The sequence below is a fragment of the Macrobrachium nipponense genome, chromosome 35 (assembly GCF_015104395.2).
Source record: "Macrobrachium nipponense isolate FS-2020 chromosome 35, ASM1510439v2, whole genome shotgun sequence".
Lineage (NCBI taxonomy): Eukaryota > Metazoa > Arthropoda > Malacostraca > Decapoda > Palaemonidae > Macrobrachium > Macrobrachium nipponense.
In genome coordinates this window covers 15,158,787-15,178,786 of record NC_061096.1, presented here as the reverse complement: position 1 = coordinate 15,178,786, position 20,000 = coordinate 15,158,787, and the positions used below count along the sequence as shown (strand labels likewise).

At 43.6% G+C, this 20,000-nt stretch overlaps 1 long non-coding RNA gene across 1 annotated transcript in view; it reads right to left on the bottom strand.

Moving 5' to 3' along the window:
* Positions 1-20,000, bottom strand: part of LOC135208200 (uncharacterized) — a 134,728-nt gene that overhangs the window by 66,471 nt on the left and 48,257 nt on the right. The gene's annotated exons all lie outside the window — the stretch shown is intronic.

The window sequence follows — 20,000 nt, the reverse complement described above, 5'->3', positions numbered from 1 at the left end:
CGGTTAATGTGGAGCAGAGAAACTGTGCTTACTGGTGGAGTATTTCCTTTCCTCAAAGATCCTGAAAATGTGTTAGCTGTTGAAGAAGTCACATTTTTGCAAGATAAGGCACCGTGTTTCAAGGCTCTTCAGACGCAGGAGCTGCTTGGAAGCAGTGGTATCGATTTCTTCTCGTCAAGTGAATTTCCAGGTAGCTCCCCTGACCTTAATGTGTATGAAAACATTGGTAGTATCTTAAAGGATTGTGTTGAAGCACGCACAGTGAACTATGATTGTATACCAAGCCTCAATGGCCTGCAAAGAGAGGTGACCAAAGTGCTCAGGGAAATGGAATTTGGGTCTCAGCTTTTTTGCAATATGCTGAAATCATACCCCTTAAGAATGCAGGCTGTGGTACAGGTAGATGGAGGCCACAAAAAATATTAAATGCTCAGAGAGAAATCTAAATATATACCACTTCTGAATTACTTTTGTTTTTGTCCATATCAATTTTAGTTTATGGTGTAGAGGGGGGGGGGGCCTCTAATTTAAAAATGACAATTTGTCGAAAATTGCATTTTTCCTAACTATACAAACCTGAGGTCCTTTAACAATAGGAAGTAGCTAGCGGCAGCTGGAACGGTCGTAAGCTTCGAACAAGGGGAGAACGGTAGTTAACTGCTTGTCCGATCGTCGCGCGGCGTGATTTTGGCCCATGCAAAATACGCAGAGTGAGGGGTGGCATGAGGAGGGACTATATGTAAAGGACCTCAGGTTTGTATAGTTAGGAAAAATGCAATTTTCGACAAATTGTCATTTGTTCCGATACGTAATACAAACCATTGGTCCTTTAACAATAGGAAGACTCACTTCTTGGTGGGAGGAATCTGAGTCTTTGAATGAACAGACTGGTGTTCGTCCATCCCTGGAGTGCCTCCCTGGTCGTAAGAGCGAGGGAGGGATCCAAGCCTCTGTCTGATTGATCGGGGTGTGCACCGCAGGATCAATGGTCAGGCCTCTGGGCCGAGTACTAAGAGAGAGGCAAGCGTATCTCTTCGTACCAGCATTGTAAGAACTTGTTCTTGTACAGGAGCAAATATAAAGTCATGGGTTTGTCTCATGTAGGCATCAACTTCCTCCCCCTTGTAGAAGGAAGTGGTGGATATACGCTCCTATCCCTAATGAAAGGGATAGGATGGAGCTCGGTCGAGTAGCTTACCTGCATCAGACTCCTTTCCAGCATGGTGACGACCGTATCCCTCTGCCCACAGGTAGAGGTAGAGAAAGATGGTGAAGAGAAGCCAGTCACACTCTCATTCGCACATTCATTCTCCCAGTCATACCAGGAATCGATGCTGTTCTGCCTGCTCGGGTGCTGGGTAAGCTTACACAACGTGTTGAGCAGCCACCACAGGTCCCAAGGAAAAAGTATCCAAGGACTTGTGGGCAATATCCCGAAGGTAGAAGGACGTGAAGGTGGTCTGGTTGGCCCACACACCTGCCTTCAGGACCTGCGCCACGGAGAAGTTCTTACGGAACGCTAAGGAGGGTCCAATACCTCTGACTTTGTGGGCTCTCGGTCGGAGCGTACGGATGTCGTCACTACCATCAGCCTCGTACGCTCTCCTGATCACCTCACGTAGCCAGAAAGAAAGCGTGCTCTTGGATACTTCTTTCTTGGTAACCCCAGTGCTAACGAAGAGGCGTCGACACTCAGGCCTGAGGTGTCGAGTTCTCTTCAGATAGCGCCGCAGCGCCCTCACAGGACAAAGCAGCATCTCATCCGCATCATTATCGGTGAAGTCCAATAGGGAGGGGATCGTGAAAGAATCGAACCTGTCGTCAGGGATCGACGGATTCTGAGTCTTAGCTACGAAGTTCGGGACGAAATCGAGCGTCACAGATCCCCAGCCCCTGGTGTGTTTAACATCGAAAGACAGACCATGAAGTTCCCCTACTCTCTTCGACGATGCCAGGGCCAGCAAGAAGAGGGTCTTGAGGGTCAGATCCCTGTCTGACGACTCTCGGAGTGGCTCGAAGGGTCTTCGAGTCAAACTCCTAAGGACGAGAGTCACATCCCACGCAGGGGGCCTGAGTTCCCTGGGTGGGCAAGACCTTTTGAAGCTCCTCATAAGCAAGGAAATCTCGAACGAATTCGAGATATCCAATCCCCTCAGTTTTAGGACCAGGGCCAGGGCGGCTCTGTATCCCTTGACTGTGGGTACTGAGAGGAGCTTCTCTCGGCGAAGAAACACGAGGAAATCCGCTACCTGCTGAGGAGTGGCTCTGAGAGGAGGCAGACCCCATCTACGACACCAACCACAGAAGACGGCCCACTTCCCCTGGTACACAGCTGCAGAGGACTGTCGGACGTGTCCAGCCATCTCTGTTGCTGCGCTACGAGAAAAGCCTCTCGTTCGCAAGAGATGGTGGATAACAGCCAGCCGTGAAGTTGAAATGACTGGACTGCTTGGTGGTACCGTTCTACGTGTGGCTGGGCTAGAGGTTGTGCCGATGGAGCAGCTCTCTCGGTGCTTCCGCAAGAAGAGCCAGCATGTCCGGATACCAAACGGCCTGAGGTCGTTTGGGAGCCACCAGGATCATCCTGAGATTCGGGGTGGTCAGCGTCCCATCAAGCGGTCCTGGAATTCTTGGAGAGCGTACGCCGCCTTGAGTTCCAGGACATTGATGTGAAGGTGCTTGTCGTGATGGTCCCACACACCTGCAGCCAGCAACTCCTCCAGGTGTGCGCCCCATCCCTCGGTCGATGCGTCTGAGAACAGCAGCATCTCCGGGGGGGGAGTGCGGATGGGCACTCCTCTTAAGAGGTTCCTGTCGTCGAGCCACCAGGCTAGGTCCTGCCTCACCTTCTCCGTGAGAGCCACGGGGAAGTGAGGTGGATCCTTTGCCTGAGACCAACTCTCCCTTAGTCTCCACTGGAGAGACCGCAGGTGAAGACGCCCGTGAGGGACTAACTTCTCTAGTGACGACAGGTGGCCGATCATGACTTGCCATTGCTGAGCTGCCTGTTCCTGCCGAGACAGGAACCGGCCGGCTGCCTTCCTGAATTTGCTGATCCGCAAGTCTGCGGGAAAGACTTGCCCTGCTACCGTGTCGATCAGCATACCCAGGTACTTCATCTTCTGCTTGGGTTCGAGATCGGACTTCTCGTAGTTTATCACAATCCCTAGATCGTGACAAAACTTGAGGAGTCGATCCCTGTCCTGTAGCAACTGCGAGCGGGAGCTCGCCAGGACCAGCCAATCGTCGGGATACCTCAGAAGACGTATCCCGTGCGAATGGGCCCAAGCCGACACCAGAGTGAACACTCGCGTGAACACCTGTGGGGCGGTTGACAGACCGAAACAAAGTGCCCTGAATTGGTACACCGTCCCGTCGAAGATGAAGCGGAGGTACTTTCTGGAGGACTGATGGATGGGTATTTGAAAATACGCGTCCTTCAAGTCCACTGAAAGCATGAAATCGTTCCCCCTGATCGAGTCGAGCACGGATCGTGCCGACTCCATCGTGAACCGAGTCGTGCGAACGAAACGGTTCAGGGGAGAGAGGTCTATCACCGGACGCCAGCCCCCCGTTGCCTTCTCCACCAGGAAAAGGCGGCTGTAAAAGCCCGGTGACTGATCCTCTACGATTTCTACAGCTTGTTTCGTCAGCATGGTCTTGATCTCCTGTCGAAGAGCGTTGTCCTTTGATGAACCCAGGACATAGGTTTGTAGATGGACCGGTTTGGAGATGAGGGGGGGCCGAGATTCGAAGGGTAGTAGATATCCCTCCCGAAGGACGTCTACTATCCAGGTCTCGGCGCCGTAGCGCTGCCAAGTTGCCCAATGGCTGGCCAGGCACCCCCCCACTTCCGGCAGCAGGTGAGGGGGAACGCCGTCCCTAGCGTTTCCCACCTCGCTTCGACTTCTTCCCACCACCTCCTCGGGGAAAGGAGGTCTGGGAGGAGGGCTGGTTACGGCCTCCTTTCGCAGAAGTCGAAGCAACAGGAGTCTTCACACGGGGCTTAGACGGGGCAACCGTCTTAGCAGCCGTGGAAGCGCCAGTTAAATTCTTAGGCTTAGCCGCAGTTACTCGAGATTGCCCAGAAACCTTCGAGACTGCCTGGTGAACCAAGCGGTCACTGTCATCAGTGCGCCGCCTCTCCACCGCAGCGTCCACCATCTCTCCGGGAAAGAGAGCGGTGGAACTCCTAATGGGTCCGTTACGAAGACCGAGTGCCGCCTCGCCAGCCCCCTTGGCAATCAGGTAAGGACTGCGTCCCTACGACGAAGAACAAAGTTGGCCCACAGGTTAGCAGTCTGATGGGCGAGGTAAGAGATAGCTCTTCCTCCAGACTGGCACAGTTTCCTGAACGACGGGTCGTCTTCGAGAGCAGAGCTCCCAGAGCCGGCCGCGACTTTGGATATTGTGAGGGACCACAAATCCAACCAAGAGACTGCCTGGAATGCTGCCATAGTGGTAGATTCCAGGGCGAGTGCCTCCTGCTGCGAGAACCAGAGGTTCTCCGACAGGAGCTGCTGCAGGGACACACCTGGAGTCAGCCTCGCTAACTCCGGTTAACCCTTGTCTTTAGGCGGGTATCGGATCTTCCGATGGTACATAAAAACGCCTCTGACGCTGTAGAGGAGGTGGAAGCAGCTTGGAAGACCGACCGGACTTCAGCGAGTCCTCTCGCCCTGAGACGAGATTCTCCACTTGGTCCAGGACCGAGTCTGCAAGCTCCGATCGCGGCAATCCCACCATTATCTTGGGTTCCCTCTTCGGGCCCCAAAATGACTCGAGCCGGGACGTGGGCTCAGAAGGTGGCACGCTTCTCCTTGACACGGCAGCGAGAGGCCTTTGAATCGCAGCTGTCGGTGTCACGGTCGTCACGTGTGGCGTGTAGACTAAGTGTGGAGGCATGCCATAGGCTGGAGTTGTGATCGTAGTAGTGGTAGTGGTTACCACACCATGTGTGACCACTGCCGACCCCGGTCAACTTTGACTACCGAAATGGTCGAAAAACGCAATTGTAAGCTAAAACTCTTATATTCTAGTAATATTCAATCATTTACCTTCATTTTGCAACAAATTGGAAGTCTCTAGCACAATATTTCGATTTATGGTGAATTTATGAAAAAAAAATTTCCTTACGTCTGCGTGGTAACTCTTCCGAAACAAATTAAATTTTTTCATCCGATTGTCGTAATGTTTCCACAGTTTTATATTACCGTTACATAAAGTTTTATATATGGAAATGTGCGCAACTTCATGTAGAATACAACAAAAAACAACCCATGGTTGTAGCTTTTATCAGTTTTGAAATATATTAATATAAATAACGATAAGTGCCAAAATTTCAACCTTCGGTCAACTTTGATTCGACCGAAATGGTAAAAAAACGCAATTGTAAGCTAAAACTCTTACATTCTACTCAATCATTTACCTTCATTTTGCAACAAATTGGAAGTCTCTAGCACAATATTTCGATTTATGGTGAATTTTAGAAAAAAAAAAAACTTTTTCCTACGTCCGCGCAATAACTGCCGAAAAAATAAAAAATTTTTGTCCGATTGTCGTAATGTTTGCACCATTTTAAATTAGCCGTTACATAAAGTTTTATATATCAAAATGTGCGCAATTTCATGTAGAATACAATAATAAACAATGCATGTTTGTAGCTTTTAACAGTTTTGAAATATTTTCATATAAATAACGATAAGTGCCAAAATTTCAACCTTCGGTCAACTTTGACTCGAACGAAATGGTCGAAAAACGCAATTGTAAGCTAAAACTATTACATTCTAGTAATATTCAATCATTTACCTTTATTTTGCAATGAATTGGAAGTCTCTAGCACAATATTCCAATTTATGGTGAATTTATGAAAAAACTTTTTCCTTACATCTGCGCGGTAACTCTTCCGAAAAAATCATAAATTCTTTCATCCGATTGTCGTAATGTTTGCCTCATTTTAAATTAGCCGTTACAAAGTTTTATATATCAAAATGTGCGCAATTTCATGTAGAATACATCAATAAACAACCCATGGTTGTAGCTTTTATCAGTTTTGAAATATTTACATATAAATAACGATAAACAGAAAAAATTCGACCTTCGGTCAACTTTAACTCGACCGAAATGGTCGAAAACTGCAATTGTAAGCTACAACACTTACAGTCTAGCAATATTCAATCAATTACCTTCATTTTGCAACAAACTGGAACTCTCTAGCACAATATTTCGATTTATGGTGAATTTTTTAAACTTTTTTTTTATGTCTGCGGTTACGAATTCATGCATCATATTGTGATAATATTTTCTCTGTGTTGCTTTGATCGTTTTACAATTTGTTATATACCAAAATCATCGCAATTTAGTTTACAATACAACAAAAAATAATTAACTCATTAGCTTTAACAGTTTTGCTCACAGCGCGATTTATCATATATTCCAATATTTATATATGATAATATTTTTTTCATTTCTGTTGGTTGCATACTAAACTTAAGGCAATGACAAAAAAAGGAGCCAAAAATGAACTCTTAATCTCGAAAATTAAGTGTGCTGTGATTTTTTGAAAAAACTTTTTTTCCGCTTCGGCGTTCACTCGCGAACGCCGCCGGCATACAGGAGACACTTTCGGAAATACCGGCTCGGCGTTGAAGGGTTAATCTCTGGGGAAGTGATTTTCCTCTAAAACTGATGTAAAATTGGTCACAGTCCAGGCATGAGATTTTGTAAACGCCTGTGTCCTTGAGGGATGTCTTTTGTTGGACGTTAATCAAGGATTTGGCTAAGGTGTTTGGTTAAGTAAATGCAAAAGGGTTAAGTTTTCCAAGAGTCTGGGTCACCGTCTTAATCCTGTCCACGTATGGAATTTTTATTTTATTATTGGGTGTCTCTCTGGTCTTATCTTAAGGGGGTCAGTACAAGATTAAGTTTGCTTTGTGAATTGCTTTCTCAATTCTATGGTCAGGATATCTTAAAGACGAAAGCTGCTCACGAATTAGTTCAAATTCTTTTTCCAGGAAATCTGGGAAACAAATTCGTAAGGCTCTTAAGAATGGGTTGCTGGCTACACCTATCTTGATAAGAATGTCGTGATAGCTAAAGTAGTGAAAGTATGAAAGTGAGAACGTTGGTTTTCTGTATATGGTAAATTTGTATTCTGTCGTGTTTCTAATTATTAAAACATCAAACAAAAGGAAAGGAATTTTTTTGTCTGTTTCCCGTTTGATGCTGGGCACTAATGCATTTAATTTTGAAAGGAATTAATTGAAATTGCCCCATCTATTATCCCAAAATGTTAGAATATCATCTACATATCTCATCCACAGCATGTTTTTGGGTTTTATTGCATTCATTACTGTAGTTTCAAAGTATTCCATGTACAGATTGGCTAAAACAGGACTTGAAGGATTACCCATACTACACCCAAAGTTTTCCTTATAGAATGATTTCCCGAATGAATATATGTACTTAGACACACATAATTCAACAAACTTTATTTTGTCAAGCGCCAATGGGAAATGATCTGAATAGGGGGCTAATTTTTCCCTAAAAAACTGAAGAACGTCCTGTATTGGTACTTTTGTGAACAGGGAATCTACATCAAGGCTTAAAAGCTTTATGTTGTGAAGTGGTGTATGTGTTTCTCTGAATTCATGACAAAAATATTCTGAAAGTTTAATGTGCTGGGAGAAAAAGTGCCTAAAAAGGGGAAAGGAGGCTAGCTAACCATTTAGAAATTTTGTAATTGAAAGCTACGGCACATGAAACGATGGGTCTGAATGGAAGATTGTCTTTGTGAGTTTTGGGAAGGCCATAAAAGTAGGGTAGTTTTGGATTAATTACTTTAAATTTCTCTGATAGTCCAATGCTCTTTTTGTCTTGGCCAATTAAACTTACTTTCCAAAAAAATTCCGTAGGGTAGTTTTGGAGGGGACTATTCAGCAGTTTGTCGTAAGTGTTTGTGTCGCTAAGGAGTTGGTTGATTTTGTTGAGGTAGAAGTCTTTGCCCATGATAACGATTTTGCTGTCTTTGTCCATGATTACGATTTTGCAGTCTTTGTCGGATCTACTAATTACAACATCTAACTTTTTTTAGCGAGCGGATGGCTATCATACATCTACAGGGAACATGATATTTCTTATTAAGGTCAGTTAGAGCATTTAGTAACACTCCCTTTAAACTTATCTACTTATCTCTTCACGGCTGTAATTTTTGTCCGATATGAATTTATCAGAAGCCACTATGAAGTCTACGTTGTTTTTACAGTCGGGCATAAGGGCAAAGGATAAGTCTAGATTTAAGACTAAGTGTTGGTTTATGTAAGGGGGTGTTAGATAAATTTAAAACTTTGTCTCGTTGCTCAAGATTATTATATGTGCTATGTTTATTAAGTTATTTAACTTGCGTAAAGGTCTGTTGGAATGAGTCACACTATTATAGGCAGCAATGTCGGACAAAATGAAATCAGATACCTGTATATATTATCCGTAGTGAGGAGGCAAAGATTAGACTGAGTTCCATATACCACTCTGTGTAGTATGAAGATGTTTTTTGTGTTGGTAACTCTTTACTCCAGGAAAATCTTCTGTGAGAGAGGAAAGGGGTCCGATTGTAGAGTCCATCTCCTGAATCCGTACATTTTTGGAAGTACTTGTTCCTTGAGGCATTATTCTAAAAATATCTTTTATTTTTCAGCCTGTGTAGTCTGTTCAGTACTTTTTCAAACTTGCTAAAAACTGGCTTGACTTCTAGATGTGTGGAGAAACGTGGAAAGGCGGTTGAATTCCATAATGGGCCAAAAATGACTGAGAAAAATGTTCTGGTATAATAGAATTCCCTCTAATAACAGGAGCCCATAAAAATGCCAAAAATTAAGAGAGAAAATACTATATTTCAGAGACTGCTGTCTATTCAGTAGATGAATGAGAAAAGTTACAGAAAAGGTGGTATTTATACTAAGATATCTATTCACAGGTAAGCCAATTTAGGTCACTCCCACTGATAATCCTTCTTTAATCCTCTTAAGCAATGGTTGAATGAAAACTTTATCAATGACATATGAATCCCATGCACCCTTTGAGATGTTCATTACCTGTCCCTGTTTAATCAAGGCTGACTCTATCATCTGACTCTTGTACTGACAGTTGCTGCTATAAATTGCACTTGACAAATTCCAGTTTATTCTGTGGTTATGTTCATTTATATGGTTGAAAATCGCCGAGTTCTGTTGTCCATACCTAACTGACCGTTTATGTTGTGTTAATCTCTGGGGAAGTGATTTTCCTGTAAAACCGATGTAAGATTGGTCACAGTCCAAGCATGAGATTTTGTGACCAAACACCTGTGTCCTTGGGGGATGTCTTTTGTTGGACGTTAATCAGGGATTTGGCTAAGGTGTTTGGGTAAGTAAATGCAAAAGGGTTACATTTTCCTAGAGTCTGGGTCACCATCTTAATCCTGTCCATGTGTGGAATTTTTATTTTATTATTGGGTGTCTCTCTGGTCTTGTCTTGGGGGGGTTGGTAGAAAATTATGTTTGTTTTGTGAATTGCTTTCTCAGTTATATAGTCAGGATACCTTAAAGATGAAAGCTGCTTACAAATTAGTTCCAATTCTTTTTCAGGAAATCTGGGGAACAAATTCGTAAGGCTCTTAAGAATAGGTTGCTGGCTACGCCTATCTTCGAAGATTTTTGTCACAAATTCAGAGAAGCACATGCACCACTTCACAACACAAAACTTTTAAGCCTTGACGTAGACTCCCTATTCACAAAAGTACCAGTACAGGACATTCTTCAGTTTTTGAGGGAAAAGTTAACCCCCTATTCAGATCATTTCCCATTGGCGCTTGACAAAATAAAGTTTGTTGAATTATGTGTATCTAATTACGTATTTTGATTCGGGGAATCATTCTATAGGCAAAAATTTGGGTGTAGTATGGGTAATCCTTCAAGTCCTGTTTTAGCCAATCTGTACATGGAATACTTTGAAACTACAGTAATAAATGCAATAAAACCCAAAAACATGCTGTGGATGAGATATGTAGATGATATTCTAACATCTTTGGATAATAGATGGGGTAATTTCAATTAATTCCTTTCAAAATTAAATGCATTAGTGCCCAGCATCAAATTGAAAGTTAAATGAGAAACAGACAAAAAAATTCCTTTTGTTTGATGTTTTAATAATTAGAAACACGACAGAATACAAATTTACCATATACAGAAAACCAATGTTCTCACTTTCATACTTTCACTACTTTAGCTATCACAACATTCCTATCAATATAAGCGTAGCCAGCAACCTATTCTTAAGAGCCTTACGAATTTGTTCCCAAGATTTCCTGGAAAAAGTATTTGAACTAATTCGTAAGCAGCTTTCGTCTTTAAGGTATCCTGACCATATAATTGAGAAAGTAATTCACAAAGCAAATGTAATTTTCTACCGACCCCCTCATGACAAGACCAGAGAGACACCCAATAATAAAATAAAAATTCCACATGTGGACAGGATTAAGACGGTGACCCATATTCTTGGAAATTCTAACCCTTTTGCATTTACTTACCCAAACACCTTAGCCAAATCCCTGATTAATGTCCAACAAAAGAAATCACCCAAGGACACAGGCATTTACAAAATCCCAAGCCTGGACTGTGACCAATCTAACATCGGTTTTACAGGAAAATCACTTCCCCTGAGAAATACAACATAAATTCTAACCCTCTTGCATTTACTTACCCAAACACCTTAGCCAAATCCCTGATTAATGTCCAACAAAAGACATCACCCAAGGACACAGGCATTTACAAAATCCCATGCCTGGACTGTGACCAATCTAACATCGGTTTTACAGGAAAATCACTTCCCCTGAGACTAATACAACATAAATGGTCAGTTAGGGATGGACAATAGAACTCGGCTATTTTCAACCATATAAATGAACATAACCACAGAATAAACTGGAATTTGTCACATATAATTTATAGCAGCAACTGTCGGTACAAGAGTCAGATGATAGAATCAGCCTTGACTAAACAGAGACAGGTTATGAACATGTCAAAGGGCGCATGGGATTCATATGTCATTGATAAAGCTTTCATTCAACCAACACTTAAGAGGATTAAAGAAGGATTATCAGTGGGAGTGACCTAAATTGGCTTACATGTGAATGGATCTCTTGTTATAAATACCACCTTTTCTGTAACTTTTTTCATTCATCTACCTAAAGAGAGAGGCAGCAATCTCTGAAATATAGTATTTTCTCTCTAAATTTTGGCATTTTATGGGCTCCTTATATATATATATATATATATATATATATATATATATATATATATATATATGTATGTATGTATGTAAGTGTTACATTAAAATAAAGAATGTATGTACACATTCTGTAGAGTAATGCATATTACCAAGAACCAAGCCAGAGACCAAGGAAGTCATGCAGAAAGATTGACCAAGCACCCCAGTGTGTGTACACCTGGGATCAACATTATCTATGTAGGACAATAACATCAACAATGTCTTCTCTGGGAATCAGTTGACTCTCCCACGAGACGACGTGCCTACGTGACTAACCTAGTTACGTATGTTAGTTCATGTCTGTATATTGAGCAGTGCTTGCTCTCTGATGATTTGTAAACGAATTATATATTATATCTCAGACTATTTCTTCCTCCCTTAGCTTAACATCTATTCAAAACCCTCTTTGCATCTATCCAACGATGTAAGCTAGAAGAATATATCTTTTATTTTGTACCATGTGTTTCCACGACTTAACCCCCACACCAGAAAGAAGCAATTGAAACGAAACTTAGAGAATATCTTCACAGTCAATGGAGATTTAGCTAAGAATGAATGGTGTTATACAAACTGACGTTTGCGATGCAGACCAAAAGAACAACTTGGTGCCTCGTTTGTAAATAACTATGAGGACACCAACATATATATATATATTATATATATATATATATATATATATATATATATATATATAAAGAATGCTCAGTCATGGCCACTGAGTGGGAGTTTCCCTCCACTTCAAACAGATGACTATCGTGTTACCAACGAAAAGACTCCACATCAGTTATTATTACTGTGGCACAATCCTTTCAAGTTATGTACAGTAACTCTTCATCCACTCACATAAGCAAAAAGTTAGAAAGCAAATCATTAAGCTGCTTTATTATTGTTTTAGAATATTGGAGCAATATCGTTACAATGATGAAGTTTGGGGGAAAAAAGTTAGTTGGAGAACAACTACTAGCGATGGCATCTCATACTGGTTCACATATTTTACTAAAGCGCGATTGTTTTCTCTACTCTGTCACTACACTATGGCAGTGTTACCAGGGATATGCTTTTGGATTGTCTTTCAAATCCATTCACTAATTTTTTCACAGTAAAAAGTACAACAATAGAAAATTTATTCAATCCAGGACCTCTGGGATCATATTGTGTTGTTTCCTTTTATGCCTTACACAAAATCATAGGTACATACTCTAACTAATGCTTAAATTATATCTTTTTATATGCTTTTGATGCGTTACTAATCAGCTTCATTACAGATGTACACACCTTTCTAATAACTACAGTGAAAAAGAAGAGTACAGTATGAGATCAAATTCATTTCAGGACAGAGGTGTCTGCAATTGCTGACCTCTTTACAACTTCTACCAGCTGGAATTAGGCATTACACAGTAATGTTAAGATCACTCAACATTTTGTAATAAGGTACAAAACTGTACACCACTACAATTTGATAAATGCTTAATATACTATAACTTATAATGTATGCTGCTTGTTACTTTGCATAAAACAGGTTATGACATAGGAAAAACCTATTTTGGTAGCATCAATTTGTCCTCAAAGTAGTTACTCTTATGGTTGGCATCCCAACCCCAACCCCCGCCCCCCCAAAGCCTCCATAAGACTGACCAACCAATTTCTAATTCTCTTCTAGTTGGTCCTGGCCAGAAAAGTGCATCTTGGCGTTGATGTCCCTTCTCCTCTGTCGTCTTCGGCCTGGGCAATCAAATCGCCGAAAATAGCACTGGCCTTGTGGCAGATTGCCGTCTCCGTTATCATATCACCAGCGATTACTTTGTCTTTTATCCAGACAAAAAGAAGCCTTTCCATTTCGTCGTGCACGTGGGTCCTCTGGCTGGACAAAATAGTGACGCCCTTGAAAGGTGTATCTGCTTTGATGACATCCGTCTGCTTAAGTATGGTGCCTATTGTCGACGGATTTCGGCCGTATTCCTTGGCGATCACACTCAATCGCATACCAGCTTCATACTTCTTGATAATCTCCATCTTCGTCTCCAAAGAGAGCATCCTCTTCTTTCTGTGAATTTCAACTTTCTTGGGACCCATGGCTACGTATATACTGTACGTAATTATGTTATGTAGTACGTACTATACGTATGTAGTAAAGTTCTCACACAACACGATAAAGTATACTAGTACAACGAAATCACTAACAAATTTACATTAATAAATGAAATAGTTAGAACGAATGAATACCGTCTGCGTACGATATAGATGATGCCGTGCAGTGGCTGAAGAAGCACGCCGCTACGTAGATGTATCATGGGAGGGATGCTGATCAATAGGAGAGAATGATCTCATGGCGGTGACTAGCATCAGGGACCAATGGGAGAGTGGGAGGATGGTGGCAAGTCTACTCAGTTGGCAGCGCGCGAGTTTCAAAATTGTTATCGGTGGTCCGGGCGAATCTCGGACTTTACAGCAACAGCCTTTCGTATCTTAAACAATTTTCGTATGTAGAGCCGTAAAATTTTTCGTATTTGCTTTCGTATCTCAAGTTTTTCATAAGTTGAGCCTTTCGCATCTCGAGGTACCACTGTACCGCACTAGCAGCTACGAAAGGTCCCAGTGAGTAACCCTCCATCAAAGCAAACTGAATGTCCTTAAGATAGAAAGATGTGAAGACAGAAGCCGACTTCCAGGTTGCTGTTTCCAAATTCAATGATACTGAATAGTTCCTTAGGAAAGCCGAAGAGGTAGCTATTCCTCTAATGGAATGTGCTCTTAGGCAAGAATCGCTCCTGCCGGGATCGGCAGGAACGTTACCTGAAGCCTGAGTAATAAACTCCCGTAGGAAAAAACTGACCGCATTCTTGAAATGGCTCTAGAGGGATTCCTCGGTGACACAAATAACGTCCGCGGATGAGGCAAGAGCTTTTCTGTGAGTGCTAAATATGTCTTTAGTGCACGGACCGGACAAATGCGCATTTCTAGTTCGTCGTTTCCAACAAAATCCTCCAGAGAGGAGACTTTAAATGCTCTCGGCAGGGGACTGGTTTCCGATTCCGATTTGGCAACATATTCCAGTACGTACGAGAGATAGATATCCCTACCTGAAAACAATACCGTCCTAGATACTGCTTGTATCTCTCCCACTCTCTTCACTGTAGCAAGCAAAACCAGGAACGAGACTTTCTTGGTCAGTTCCCTCAGGGACAACTCTTCTAAGGGCAAGTAACTAGAAGACCTCAGCATATTTAAAACTGCCGCTAAATCCCACGAAGGGGCTCGAAGCGGTACCATAGGGCGTTCAATTTTGAACGACCTTAGGAGATCGTGTAATACCCTGCTGTCAGACAACTCCAGGAGATGAAACCGGAACGTACTACTCAGCATAGACCTATATCCCGTTATAGTCGAGTATGACAACTTCTTGTTTCCTGAGAAACAGGAGGAAATCCGCAACCTTCGAGATGGTAGGACGAGAGATACTATGTCCTTCCTTCCTACACCAGCTCCTGTACATTGCCCACCTAACTTGATAGAGTTTTCTAGTAGACTTTCTTAGACATAGTGAAAGCTGGCAAGCCACTTCCTTAGAGCGCCCCGTACTGCACACCGCTCACTGGATAGTCTCCAAGCAGCTAGGTTGAGCACGCACAGGTTCTGATGGTAATAATGAAAATGGGGTTGTCTGAGTAGATCTCTCCTTTTCGGGAGGATCACAGGAGGTTCCTCTAACATTTCTAGGAGATACGAGAACCACGGTCCCTGGGGCCAAAATGGAACTATAAGAGTCATTTGAGTCCCCGTACTGCTTCTTAGTTTTCCTAATACCTGATGTATTAATCCGAAGGGGGGAAAAGCGTACACCTGTAGGTTGTCCCATGAGTGGAGCATCGCATCTGTTCCACACGACATGGGATCCACTACTGGGGAGAAGTAGGTTGGAAGTCGAAAATTCAGTCTAGTGGCGAAAAGGTCTACTGTAGCCGGCCATCTCTTTAGCAAGAGCTGGACTTCCTCTTGTACTAATGTCCACTCACCCCCTAGTACTTCTCTTGACCGACTCAGTGCATCCGCCAATACGTTTAGTTTCCCCGCTATGAACTGGGGAAGGAGAGAAATCTTGTGCGATTCGCACCACTGAAGTATCCTCTGTGTGATCATATTTAGCTATGCCGACCTTGTTCCCCCTTGTTTCCTCAGGTAAGCCAACGCCGTCACGTTGTCCGAGAAAATCGCTACCGCTTTTCCCCCGACTAACTCTGAAAACCATGTTAGTGCTTTCTCTACTACTCTCAACTCGTGCTAATTTATTGATTCCCTTCCATTCCGGATCCCTCCAAAGGCCCTTGGCCTGAGTTTCCTCTAAGGTTGCGCCCCAACCTTGATCCGAGGCATTTGTATATAGATGAACATCCGGAATCGGGAGGGCCAGACTTACGCCAGCGGTCAGATGAGATTCTTCTGACCACCACCGAAGATCCTCTAGGCAGGAATCGTCCCAGATTACCACTGCGCTCTCTTCCCGAAAGTCCCAAAGATTCCCGAGACATTCCTGCAGAGAGCGCATCCAGAGACGAGATCCTGGAACAATAAGGGAGAGAGAGGACATCCTCCCCAACAAACTTCTCCATTTGCTCACTGATTGAGCCCTCTGTGACCTGAAGCTTTCTATTTGACTGAGGATAGAAAGCACTCACTCGTGTCGGAAAAGCCCTCAACCGACGAGTTTGAATCTTCATACCTAGATATGACTTTACTTGAGATGGTGAAAGGGAACTCTTCTCTAAGTTGATTCTTATTCCTAACCTTTGACACAGTTGTAACAGGAACTCCCTTGCTCTTAACGCTTCCTCTCTCGACGAAGCCTGAATGAGCCAATCATCGAGATACCTCCTCATTCTGAATCCCCAATGATGCATTACCGCCGATATCAGAGACATTACCCTCGTAAACACCAGAGGTGCAGTGGTCAGCCCGAAGCAGAGGACTTTGAACTGGAAAGTTCAGTATGAACCCAAAGATTCGAAGGAACTTCCGAGATTCCTGATGTACAGGAATCTGGAAATAGGCGTCCTTGAGGTCCACCAAAATCATCCAGTCGTCTCTGCGAACCGATCTCAGCACAGATTGGGAAGTTTCCATGTGGAATTTCATAGAGACCACCAGTTGATTGAGACCCGACAAGTCTATAATCGGTCTCCATAAACCTCCTGCCTTGGCGGTCACGAAAATCTGGCTGTAAAACCCTGGCGAAGGGGGAGCAGGTTCTATCGCTCCCTTCTCTAAAAGTGACCGAATCTCCGCTGCCAATTCCATACCCTTGATGGAGTGCGGGGAATAACTGGCCAGATGAATAGGAACATCGGATAGGGGAGGTACGGAGAGCTGGTACCCTTACCAGGTGATGGCATACGCGCACCCTTAGGGGATGACACCTTGTGCCGCAACCCGTATCATCGCTTGTTGCGACTCTACCGCTGGTGTTAAAGAGACGAAGTTTACCATCGCCGCAACTTCGTCCTCTTTGAAGAGTTTGTCACAGTGTGCGAGGGGCACCCTGGACAGGGCCCTCTTATGGATATCTGGGAAATGGGGGGAAGATGGCTCAAGTATAAGCCTCTCCTCTTCTTCCCAATAAAGGTAGTACCGGCCACTGCGACATTTGCTTGATGAGCCAATCCCATTGACACCGATGTGATCAGATTATCGAAAAGGACCGGATCCAATGGAACGAACCTGTCTCTTTTCAAGAAGCCCATCAAACCCGACAACATCCACATCGAGTGAGAGAGAGCTTCAGACTGGTTCCAAAAGGTGTCCTCCAAAATGGTCGCTTCTCTCAAGGTGATTCCTACCTGTCTAGACGATGAGGGAACTCTCGCCAAAAGAGCCTCCACCGATTCATTCAGAGGAACTCTCATACCCGATGAAGGGTTACCCGCTACTCCATACACATTCTTCCTGGGTGGAAGTAGAGAAGAATCCTGCCAACCCGAACCCACTACAGAAGTCAACCTAACGTCCACCTCTCTCAAGGACTGCTCCACCCAACCAAACCAAGTCAACTTACAGGACGTGCGAGGTATTGAAGGTTTTGTGGAATATAATTCCTCGAACATTGCCTGAATAGGGTGTACTGGATCTTCCGCCACTCTCGACTGAGGAAACAAATCATGAATAAATTGTACCATCCTTTTATATTCACTTTCCCCCACTTGGGGAAAACTCTCTTCCGCGATAGGGACTTCTTTTTCCAACGACGTTTCCCTATCTGGATCCTCCAATTGGAGAGGAGGTATATATATAGCTTATCCTCTTGTCGCACTGGCAGAATTTCAAAACTCGCGGCAACCACTAGTACACTGGTAGTTCAGGTGATCGCCACCCCGTTCCCGTGGCGCTGGTGCTCGGAACCATTCCCGTTTTCCTCAGATTTTCTCTGAACCCTGTCTCCTGAGGGGAGGAGGGTGGGAATTTAATTATATATACCTGCCAGGTAAGTATGCATAAAACTTTATTGTATCATAACAATATCATTTTTATGCATGACACTTACCTGGCAGGTATATATATAGCTGATTGACACATTTGGAGGTGGGTCATAGACAGCAACATCGTTATAATTTAAAAATTAACTAATTTTTAAAATTACTATTAGGTTCCTTGCCTGCTAAGGTAGCTGACTTCGTAGGTCCTGCCTCTTAGCCTGCTAAACCTTAGTAGCTCTCAACTAGGATGTGACCTGTTTGTTGAGAAAGCTAATAACAAGGGTCTGACAACTGGACATGACCAATTTGCTGACAGGGAACCCTAGCCCTCATTTACCACGGGCATTCATGCTAGGAAAGTTAGTCACCTGAACCACACACAATCACTATAACAAAATACTACACCATAAACTGAGCAGGCAATAACCTTCTCAGACAACCATAAAACACTATAACCTAATTAAAATAATAGCCTAGCATGTTAGTAGGTTATGGGGTGGAAACTCCTTTGCCCAGTATTGTACCTGAGGATACGTACAGGCCTAACGTTTGACAATTATCAAAAGTTGTCTTCACGTCTCTGAGGTAATGCGAAGCAAAGACCGAATTTGTCCTCCAAAACGTAGTCTATAATGTCCTTGAGGGCTAAATTTTTTCTGAATGCCAAGGACGTAGCTACCGCTCTCACTTCGTGAGCTTTAACCTTAAGCAAACCGAAGTATTCTTCCTGGCAAAGCAAATGTGCTTCCTTAATGACTTCTCTTACGAAAAAAGCCATAGCATTTTTAGACATGGGTCTAGTAGGATCTTTCACAGAACACCAGAGAGAACCTGAAGCCCCTCTAATGCTTTTTGTCCTTTCTACGTAGTAACGTAAGGCTCTTACTGGGCAAAGAACCCTTTCTTGTTCTTGACCTACTAGCTCGGCCAGTCCTGTAATTTCAAATGACCTAGGCCAAGGATGTGAAGGATTCTCATTTTTGGCTAAGAAATCTTCCTGGAATGAACAAACCGCTTTATTATGCTTCCAGCCTATTTGTTTGTTAATAGCTTGCAGCTCACTAATTCTCTTAGCTGTAGCTAAGGCTACCAAGAATATAGTTTTCTTAGATATTTCTCTCAATGAAGCACTGTTCATAGGTTCAAACCTATCCGTTCCTAAAAACTTGAGTATGACATCAAGATTCCAAGAAGGCGCTCTGCAATGTTGATCCTTCTTTGTATTAAACGATCTGAGAAGATCTCTAAGATCTGCGTCATTGGACAGATCTAATCCTCTGTGCCTAAACACTGAAGATAACATACTTTTATATCCTTTAATGGTTTGATTTGCCAAACCCACTTCCTTCTTCAGATATAAAAGGAAATCTGCAATTTGGGTCACAGAGGTACTGGATGAAGAAACCTTCCAACTCTTGCACCATTTACGGAAGTTCTCCCACTTCGACTGGTACACTTTGATAGTTGAAGCCTTCGTGCTCTCGCAACTGCCTTCGCTGCTTCTCTAGAAAACCCCCTCGCTCTGACAAGTCTTTCGATAGTCTGAACACAGTCAGACCCAGAGCGAGGGTGTTCTTGTGGAACCTGTCGAAGTGGGGTTGTTTGAGAAGATCTACTCTCGTGGGTAGTCTTCTCGGAGAATCCACTGTCCATTCCAGTACCTCTGTGAACCATGTTTGGGCCGGCCAGTATGGAGCTATTAGAGTCAGCCTGTTTTCCTTGACTTTCTCTGAATTTCTTCATTACCCTTCCTAAAATCTTGAATGGGGGAAATGCGTACGCGTCTAGCCCCGTCCAATCCCCCCCCCCCCTTAAAAAGTAGGAAGGCATCTACTGCGACTGCAAGAGGGTCCGGGACTGGAGAACAGTAATTCGGTAACCTCTTCGTCGCTGCGGTAGCGAAAAGATCCACCACTGGGCTGCCCCAAAGATTCCACAGCCTCTGGCATACTTGTTGATGCAAGATCCACTCCGTCGAAAGCACTTGTCCCTCCCTGCTCAACAGGTCCGCTCTGACATTCTTCTCCCCTTGAATGAACCTTGGTGGCAGGGTGACTTTTCTCTCTCTCTGACCACAGAAGAATCTCCTTCGCCAAGTTGCAAAGAGTAAACGAGTGGGTCCCTCCTTGTTTGCGTATGTATGCCAGAGCTGTGGTATTGTCCGCGTTGATCTGCACCACTTTGCCCGCTGATCCACGGTCTGAACGCTTTCAGAGCCAAGAAAATCGCCATCAG